We start from the raw sequence: 9,587 nt of genomic DNA, 5'->3' as shown, positions 1-9,587 counted from the left end.
CAAGATTGCAAAGACAAATAAATTAAAATTTTGAACAGACAACTATTATAAACAAACAAAACATATCTTATCACATATAATTACTCTTCATCTAAATTTTTTTAAAAGACAAAAATTATTATCATACACATTTTTTACAAATGAAAACTTAAAACACGAACCCCAAAATCATACAAAAAATAATAATCTAGATCACATGTAAAGAATATCCCGCCCGTAGGGCGGGCCGATCCTAGTAGTAACATAAAGAACATTCTTGGTGTGTTGACTTCAACATGTAACCGATAAGAAAAACATTACAAATACACTTCTTTTTCTTCATTTTTCATATCTAACTCTTCAACTTACATTTCAAACACAACACAAATGACGAAATTCTCTCGGTCGTGGAAACATGATCAAGTGTTCATCAGTTTCAGAGGCGAAAGTCTAAGAAACAATTTAGTGAGCAAACTAAAAGAAGAATTTAAGAGGAAAAAAATCAACTATTTCATTGACGAAGATGAGACGAGAGGGCGTCCGATCACAAGACTCTTCGAACGAATCAGAGAGTCAGGTGTTGCACTCATCCTCTTCTCAAACACGTACTCCGAGTCATACTTGTGCTTAGACGAGCTTGCTGAGATCAAGAAGCAAGTAGAGATAGGTAATCTTAACGCTTTTCCAGTATTCTACGAAGTGGCACCTGACTCTGTCAAGAGACAGACTGGTTCCTTCGGCAGCAACCTACTCAAAACGGCGGATTTGGTTCGCTACCAAGTTGATCGGGGAAGCTACGAGTCGATACTTGAAACAGAGGCTAGGATTTGGGGGTGGAGGGAAGCTTTAGTCTATATTGGAGGTATACTTGGCTCTCCACATAAGAAAGGAGACCCTGAGGGGCCTCTAATTACTGATATTGTGGTCAAACTTAAGAAAATGTTACGCGAAATTTCTTATCCAAGAGATGATCATTTTAACATAGATAAGTTTTTGATGCATATATCCCCAGAAGGCAGTAACGTCTATATTACAAGCTCTAAACCTTAAGAAATCAGTTCTTAAAGATCTTATTACCAAACCGTCCATTCATTCCTTTTCCATGATACTTGATGATCTGGTGTTTCTTGACCTGATCTCTCTCAAGAATCCTGAACTCACTCAGGGATTAACCAAGCATGGTCAAGCTGGAAGTATTTTCTTGTTGTTGCTAGGTTCTCTTGACGTCTATGATAATTAAGGTTTATTTTCCCAGCCTTTTAAAGTTTCTTCTTTGAATTGTTTATAGTAAGTTAAATGGTATTTTGTCACTTCTGTAGGAATTTGAGTTCCAGCCTCTCTTGTTGTCTAAGAAACCTCAAGGGTTTCCTGGTAACAAACCTGTTGTCTCCTCTCAAGAAATTCAAGATCAAAGCTACTCTTCACCAGTTCAAGTCACTAGTAAGTTTATTTTGCATATGATTCAATGTATAGATTTGTTCATGGTTCTAAAACTCAGTCTAGGCGGCGCCAAGACAGCAAATCTCTCATAACCAAAACGATTTTCTTAATATCTGATTTATACGATTTAAATCAGTTTAAACCATTTTAACATGGTTTAAATCGATCTAATATTAGTATAAATCTATTAAAATAAGTAATAATGTTAGTAAAATCCACAAATTTTTCTAACTTCTTTTATTTTGTATATCTAATTTTGATAATTTTATAATTAAACTCAAAAACTAAAATATCTTATATAAATGTAAAATATGTAAAAAATAAATCAATAATTTGTTAACTTTACGCTCTGGAACAATCAGCCTAGGCTAGTTTTCAACATAGAGCCTAACTAAAGCTTTCTTGAACATTGAATTTGTTAAATGCATAGATTAAAATTTGACAAAAAAAACTGCAGATGTGTTAGCAACGATAGAGAGTAATGACAATACTCGAAACCGTCTTGGTGATGATAAAATCTCGGATGATGATACTTTGGCCTGCTTTACATTCTTATGCAACATTATGAAACGTTGTGCAATGATGACAAGACCTCCCCCGGATCGAGCGTCCATCAGTTTCGGTGAGGAGCAGCTTGAAGAAACCCAAGTAAGCTCTCTGATAAGCGCTTCCCCGGATAGAGCGTTCATCAGTTTCGGAGATAAGCAGCTTGAAAAAACCCTAGTGAGCTCTCTTAAAACAGAACTGGAAGCGAAAGGAATCTCGGTTTATGTAGAAAATGAGACGAAGGAGAGGATCAAAGAGTCAAAGGTTGCAATAGTTGTCTTCTCAGCCAAGTACCCTGAGTCACCACAGTGTCTTGATGAGCTCGTTGAGATCAAGAAGCTTATGGACGCAGGAGAGATCACTCCCTTCCCTATTTTCTACAAGCTGAAGGATGTTCCTAGGCTAGCTCAATCAGTTAAGCTAATACAGGGCTGGTTCCTTTATAGGCTTCTCAAGATAGAGCAAGAAGTGCGGAAAGACGTCAATAGAAAAAGTGTGAAGTCTATACTTGATACCGAAGCTAGAATCTGGGGATGGAGACAAGCTATCCGGTCCATTTCCTCAAAACCAGGCTTTAGCAATGAATATAGTTATTTAAATAAATGCATATGTATAAGTATAATTGCATTTATGTTAACATTAGTTCTTACTTACTGTGTTTACTTTTCGCAGCTCTGATCCTTTGTTCTTGACTGCTGTTATGACCAAGGTCAAGGAAATGTTTGAATTTAAGGACAAACCGAAGACGTCTAGTCAAATGATTGAAGAAATACGCCTCTAATGCATCAGCATGATGACTTGTTCTACTCCTTAGCTTCGTTCTTACAAGCACTAAACCTTGAAAATACAGATCTTGAAGGCTTCAGGGAGCACAATGGTCTCATATCGATGAGCCTAAAAAGATACCCTAATCTAGTGTGTCTGAACTTGGGTTCTTTTGAAAATATGGTCGAATTTAAGTGTTCTAAGTCATTCGAATTCCTTATAAAGGTTCTCTCCCCCCACCCTACTTTGTTCTCATAATTACAATAGACTATTGGTGGCTTCTTATGACATTTTTATGTATTAATTCTCTGCAGGGTCTTGGTATGAATTATCCCGGTATCAGCAGATTTGAAGAGCCTTCTCGGGTCCTTGTCTCATCTCAGAATCACCAATATCACGTTAACCAGGTTCAAAACCCTAGTGGTAGACATGTTGTTAGTCCCACTACGCCGCAAAGATCTTTACTGGCTTTTGCTCCTCCTGATACTCCTCTAGGAGTAGTTGATGACACCTCTAGCAGCACTGTTGTTGTTGCATCTAATGTAGCTACATTTTCTTCAACTTCTCCAGTAGAAGCAGAACCAGCAACTCCTCCTGTCACTACGAGTGAACTCACTACTACTAATTTGGTAACACTCACTGCTCCTATATCAAATTCATTGACCAATGAAGTTGAAGGAAATGTATCTGGTAGCACTTTTGAGGCTTTAGACACGGGTTCAAGATTTGAGAAGGGTGATACTTCTCAAAGAACTCGAGGAGGAAGGTTAATAAAACCTACTCAAAAAGTCCTAGAGATGCAATCGACCTTGGCGAGAAGGACATAAAAACATGGGAAGTGGGGGCCGAGGAGGCTATGGCCCACCATTTTAGGAGTTTCTGGAGAGTCATCTCAAGATCTTCTATTTACTATCTTTCCTCGTGGTGCACAAAAAAAAACTATCTTTTCTCGTATGTGTTCAAAATGTATGCTTTCTCAATTGTAAGATCTTGTCTAACAATTGCAAACTTTGTTACTTCAAATAAAATGCACCAATTTAATTTTAAAAAACCCTACTAAGTACAATATGCCTACCTCGTTAAATAACCACTTGTTTCCTCTTACGTTTCTAAAATATAGATGGTACGTATATATACCTTTAGCTTCAATTTACAGATGACACAACTTCAGAAGCAAACATGTTTTGAGAAGGGTCGAGTTAGAGACAGGTCGCCAGAAAGGAGTTCTTATTTGGTACTTGGGTGTCACGTTAAGCCTATATATTGCTTTACTTCAAATAATCAAAGGTGTACGATCCGACTCAAGTAGTTATGTCCCATGAATGAAGATTTGTCATTTACTCAATAAGGTCTATCCCATTTCATAACACGTTAACTTATAACCCAAGAAATGGATTTGTAAAAGAAAAATAAAACATTTTCATTCAAACAAAAATGTAACGTTATTGCTATCTAACTTTGTGTTTGAGTCCAAAAGAAGGCTTATGTGGAGATGAAAACGCTACATTTCAGTTGGTCAATAGGTTGTATTTTTTTAAATAAATTTTAAAAAACTTCTATTTTAGAAAAAATTTCAAAAGTTTATTTAAAAAATACAATCTATTGATCAAAAATTCTAAGTATGGTTTATTGGTTGTTGTATTTTAATGGATTTGAAAATCCGAATTAAATCTAGTGTTATTGGTTCTATGATTTTCAAATCTGTATTAAAATCATGTGTTATTTGTTTAATAATTCATAAATTCTATATCAAATCAAGTGTTATTCAATCGTACGGATTTACGAATAAATTTGATTTTATAATCGATTTGAATAGATTTGTTTGGATTTTTTTGTTAAAAATACAAAGATTCAAATCCGAGAGTAAACCTCTGGATTTGTAAATACTAATCTGAAATTTTTAAAAAATCTACATATTTTACTTGGATTTATAAATACTACATGGATTTATAAATCAATCAAAATATATAAACCAATAACATGAATACTCATCTATCAAATAAACATTATTTCTGTGAAAATGAAAATAGAAATTTTGAATTTTTGATGAATAGGTTGTATTTGTTCGTATAGGAAAAGAGAACAAAAATTGGGACTAATTACAAACTATCACTTTTTCAGTGTGTGCCACAAACCCTAAGCGGTACCCTATATTACACACAATAACTGCAACGCGAGAATCTGCCTCCTGATAATGACTTCTTCCCTCAAACGGTGCAGCGGATCTCCAGGGCTGATGCTTTTTCCTAAAGACGGTAGTTGTGTGCTGTACAACCCGAAAGAAGGCACGTTCCAAAGGAAACTGGGAGACTTTTCAGGGTGTCGATTCCTGGCAAACTCGGGTAACTGGCTTTTGTTGTTAGATTCTGGATCCAATTTGTACATGGTAGATGCGTTTAGCGAGAAAAAGATCCGTCTTCCGTCTCTAGAGTCGATTGATTCAGCTGATTGTATTGTCAAGTGCGTGGGAGATAGAGAGTTTATAAGGCAAGATTCTGACAGTATTTTCAGCGATCTGAGTGCTGATGTGGTGAGGGGACTTTTGTGGGTTTCCGAGAGTGGAAAAGAGTACGTTGTGGTGTCCCTGGCCACTCTTACATGAGCTTCTGCAAGAATGGGGATTCTCATTACACTGACATTCCACTGTTTCACCACCAAGACTTGCACTGGTTAGATGGCTTGTCGGAGATGGTGCTATGGGGTACCCGTCTTTGTCTCTCAACAAGTCGTCGTTATGTTCGAGTCCTAGATCTGTCTGGACCGCAAGGTTTCTTCAAGGACATTACCGACGGTACACCATTCCCAATGCTTTCTGCAAATATGTCATGCGATTCTAGCATTGCGGTTACAACATCAGGGCAGGTTATGTTGGTTGAGAGTGATCCATGCAAGAGGACCTGCTTCCGCCTCTACAAGAAGAATCCTGATATTGAAAACCCTGATCTCTTCGGCCACACGGTTACTGAGGTATATTCTCTTGATGGTGAGGCCCTGCTTCTTGACTTGGGTTTCACTGTGCCTGCTAACAAGGCCCTTGGTATCGAACCTGACTCCATCTATTTCACCCGTCCTATCGTCCCTGCCAATGCGCATCTCCCGACCTTGACATCTGTGTGTACAACCTTGCAAGCAAGACCCTCCATCGCTTTCCCGATCTTGACAAGATGAATCTCATGGATGCTCGATGGTTTCTCCCTTCTGGGAATTATGCTTTTTTAATATACATTAGATCTTGACCCGGAAGCAGAGATGTTTACTTTAATTTGTAAGAATTTGTAAGAACATTATAAATTCATAATTAATTTCGTAATTGTTAGATTTTAAAAATTATGGTCTCGTTATAAATTATCATTTGACTATTATTTTATTTGTAATACGAATAAAGGAATACTAATACATTCATATATTATTATTTTTGTTTTATTGTTTATTTGATACTAAGTGATTTCCCGTGCTCAAGCACGAATAAAAACATTTACAACATAATAAAATCACTAGGATAAGACATGCGCTTTGCGCAAGGTAAATTTATATAAAAAATATTTAAGAAATATCGTATAAAAAAATTATATTATTGATCGAATTAATATATTTGGCCCTTAAACAATTTTTAAAAACTTTTTTGTTAATAACATAATTTGTTTACTAATGAACTGATCCAATTTTTAAAAATATTTTAGGTCAAAAATTATTTATCGCATAAAAACCTAACGTTTAGGCCGAAGAATCTCATGCATACTATTTGGTTACAATGAAACTATGTCAGTTCGGTTTATATCATGATTTAGCAATTTAAAAGTTAATTATGGTTATGAGAAGTTTACGTTCACGTGTCAATCCTATCTATTTTCGATATTTTTCTCTTTTTTCTGACATTTTGGTTATTACTCGATTTATTGATTTTTTAATTTATTCTAATTTCTTTCTTGTATTTTGACCTGAGATTTAAAAAAATGTTTAAGATTCAAAATTATTAAAGAGATACATACTTAGGTTAAGATCTTCGCCTTGTGCAGAATAAATACTTATTTTATATTTTTTTGCATAATATGAAATAATAAAATAATAATTATATATTAAATAACTAAGAAATCAATTACTATTATGTAATAAATCGGCTTGCACATATAAATCAAATGACTGTTCTTGTTTATTCGCAATCATTTTATAATAAATAAATCAAAACAATCAATCTTATCTATCGTATATGATATATAATTAAATTTAAATGATATAATATATATATATATATATATATATATATATTAACATAAACACCTATTAAAATAAAATTTATAAATATTGATTTTTGAGTTTTTTCTCCTTTTGTGTCATTCTGGTTATTGTTCGATATAAATATTTATTTTTGAGTTTATTCTTATTTCTTTCTTTTTTTTTGGCCTGAGATTTAGAAAATGTTTAAGATTCAAAACTATTAAAGAGATACATACTTAGGTTAAGATCTGCGCATTGTGCAGCATAAATACTTATTTTATATTTTTTTGCATATTATGAAATAATATAATAATAATTATATACTCCCTCTGTTTTTTAAAGATGAATGTTCTAGGATTTTCACACTTATTAAGAAACCATATTAAAACTTAGTTATTAATGCATAGTTTTTTGTAACTTTATATTTCTTATATTTTTAAACCAATAGGATTAAAAGGAATGTAATTAATATTTTTGAAACACACAATTTTTCATTATTAGTTGACAAAATATGCTTTGAAAACATGAAAAATACATCTTTTGGAAACAAAATATTTCTCTAGAACATCCATCTTTAAAAAACAGAGGGAGTATTAAATAACTATGAAATCAGTTACTATTATATAATAAATTGGCTTGCAAATATAAATGAAATGACCGCTCTTGTTTATTCGCAATTATTTTAGATTAAATAAATCAAACCAATCAATCTTATCTATCGTATATGATATATACGGGAAGACGCGTTTTTGCGAATGTATTTTTGCGGTTTTGGCGGGAAAACGCGTTTTTGCGGTTTTGGCAGTAAAATGCGTTTTTGCAGTTTTCGCAAGAAACCACATTTTTTTGGTTTTGGCTGAAAAACATGTTTTGCGGTTTTTGGGGGGACGCGTTTTTGCGGTTTTGGCAGTAAAATACGTTTTTCCGATTTTGGCAAGAAACTGCGTTTTGCGGTTTTGGCGGGAAAACGCATTTTTGCGGTTTTGGCGGGAAAACGCATTTTTGTGATTTTGGTAGGAAACCTCGTTTTAGCGGAAAAAGTGTTTTTGCGGTTTTGGCGAGAAAATGCAATTTTATTTTTTTTGTGGAAAACGTGTTTTTTTGTTGTTTTGGCGGGAAAATGTGTTTTTGTAGTTTTGGAAGGAAACTTCGTTTTTACGGTTTTAGCAGAAAACGTGTTTTGCGGTTTTGGCGGGAAAATGCGATTTTACGGTTTTTGTGGGAAACGCGTTTTTTACGGTTTTGGGAGGAAACTTCGTTTTTACGGTTTTAGCGGAAAACATGTTTTTGCGGTTTTGTGAAAAATTACATTTTGCAATTTTGGCAGAAAATGCGTTTTTGTGTTTTTGGCAAGAAACCACATTTTTACGGTTTTGGTGGAAAAACGAGTTTTTACATTTTTGGCAGGAAAACGCGTTTTTGCGGTTTTGGCGGGAAACATGTTTTTGCTATTTTGCAGTTTTTGCGGAAAAACGTGCTTTGAAGTTAAAGTGCATTTTTGTTGTTTTGACGAAAAAATCTGTTTTGGCGGGAAAATACATTTTTACGAAAAAGTGCGATTTTGGTGAAAAATTGTGTTGTGGTGTTGGCGGAAAAATGTGTTTTGTAGTTTTAGTGGAAATTTTTTTTTTTGTGGTTTTGTCGTATTTAATGAGTGATAAAATGATATTAGGTTTGAGTTTGTAATTCATTAATTACATACATGAGGTATAATATACATTTTACGATTTTGACAAACTCATCTCCGTCGAGATGATCTAATTTGGATCAGCCAGCTGATTTTCAAAATTAAACCTAAATATTTAAAACTCAATTAGATGAGCCATCCAGATGAATTGTATTTTTAATGTCTAAACGAACAAAACTCTCATCTTCACTCAGATGACTCATCTGGATGGAGAAACGAACAACCCCTATTTGGATTACAAAATCTAGACAAATATAAAAATTCTTAACAAATTGTTAATAATTTTTTTTTACCTTAGATAAAAAAATCAAGAGCAAAATTTTCGTAGGGGTACAGAAGTAACTTACTATGTCTTTATATTATACTAGGATTCAGACCCCCGCGTACCTATACTAGGATTCAGACCCTCGCGTACCGCGGAGAGGGGAAACAATATTAAATTTTCAATATGACTTTTAATGATAATTATAAATAAATAAAAAATTATAATGAAAATGATAATATAAAAAATAAATATTTCAATTTATAAATTATTTCTGAATTAAGGCTAAATAGATGTATTATAAAATACATAATTGTATAATAGACGAAATAAAGTGTTGCTAATGCAGTGTGGAATCCCCAAGGGTTATTTTCCAGGTATTATAGTCGAAATAAACTCAACACAGTGTTGGTACATATATAGTATGGATCCCCAACATATAAGCACTATAAGTAAATTATTGAACGTAGCATTATAAGTAATCTCTATGTATTTATAATTTATTATGTTTATTAAATAAAACAAACTCTAACCATTTTTAAAAATGGAAGGCTTGAGTGCACTGGTTAACCTACGGGTGTTGGACGTGTCTAACAACAAGCTCACATCAGTTGATGACATTCAGAGCCTCACAAAGTATGTCACTTTCCGTGCTTCAGGACTGTTTTTTTTTTTTGTCTTTTGGTGATTTTT

General features: G+C 33.7%; 1 pseudogene; it reads left to right on the top strand.

Annotated features, from left to right (window-relative positions):
• Positions 1-4,924: 4,924 nt before the first annotated feature.
• The window catches only part of LOC106331272, an 11,754-nt pseudogene continuing 7,091 nt past the window's right edge, over positions 4,925-9,587 (top strand).

The sequence above is a fragment of the Brassica oleracea genome, chromosome C1, assembly GCF_000695525.1.
Source record: "Brassica oleracea var. oleracea cultivar TO1000 chromosome C1, BOL, whole genome shotgun sequence".
NCBI lineage: Eukaryota > Viridiplantae > Streptophyta > Magnoliopsida > Brassicales > Brassicaceae > Brassica > Brassica oleracea.
Note: the sequence above shows the minus strand (reverse complement) of the source record. Positions and strands in the feature narration are given on the sequence as shown.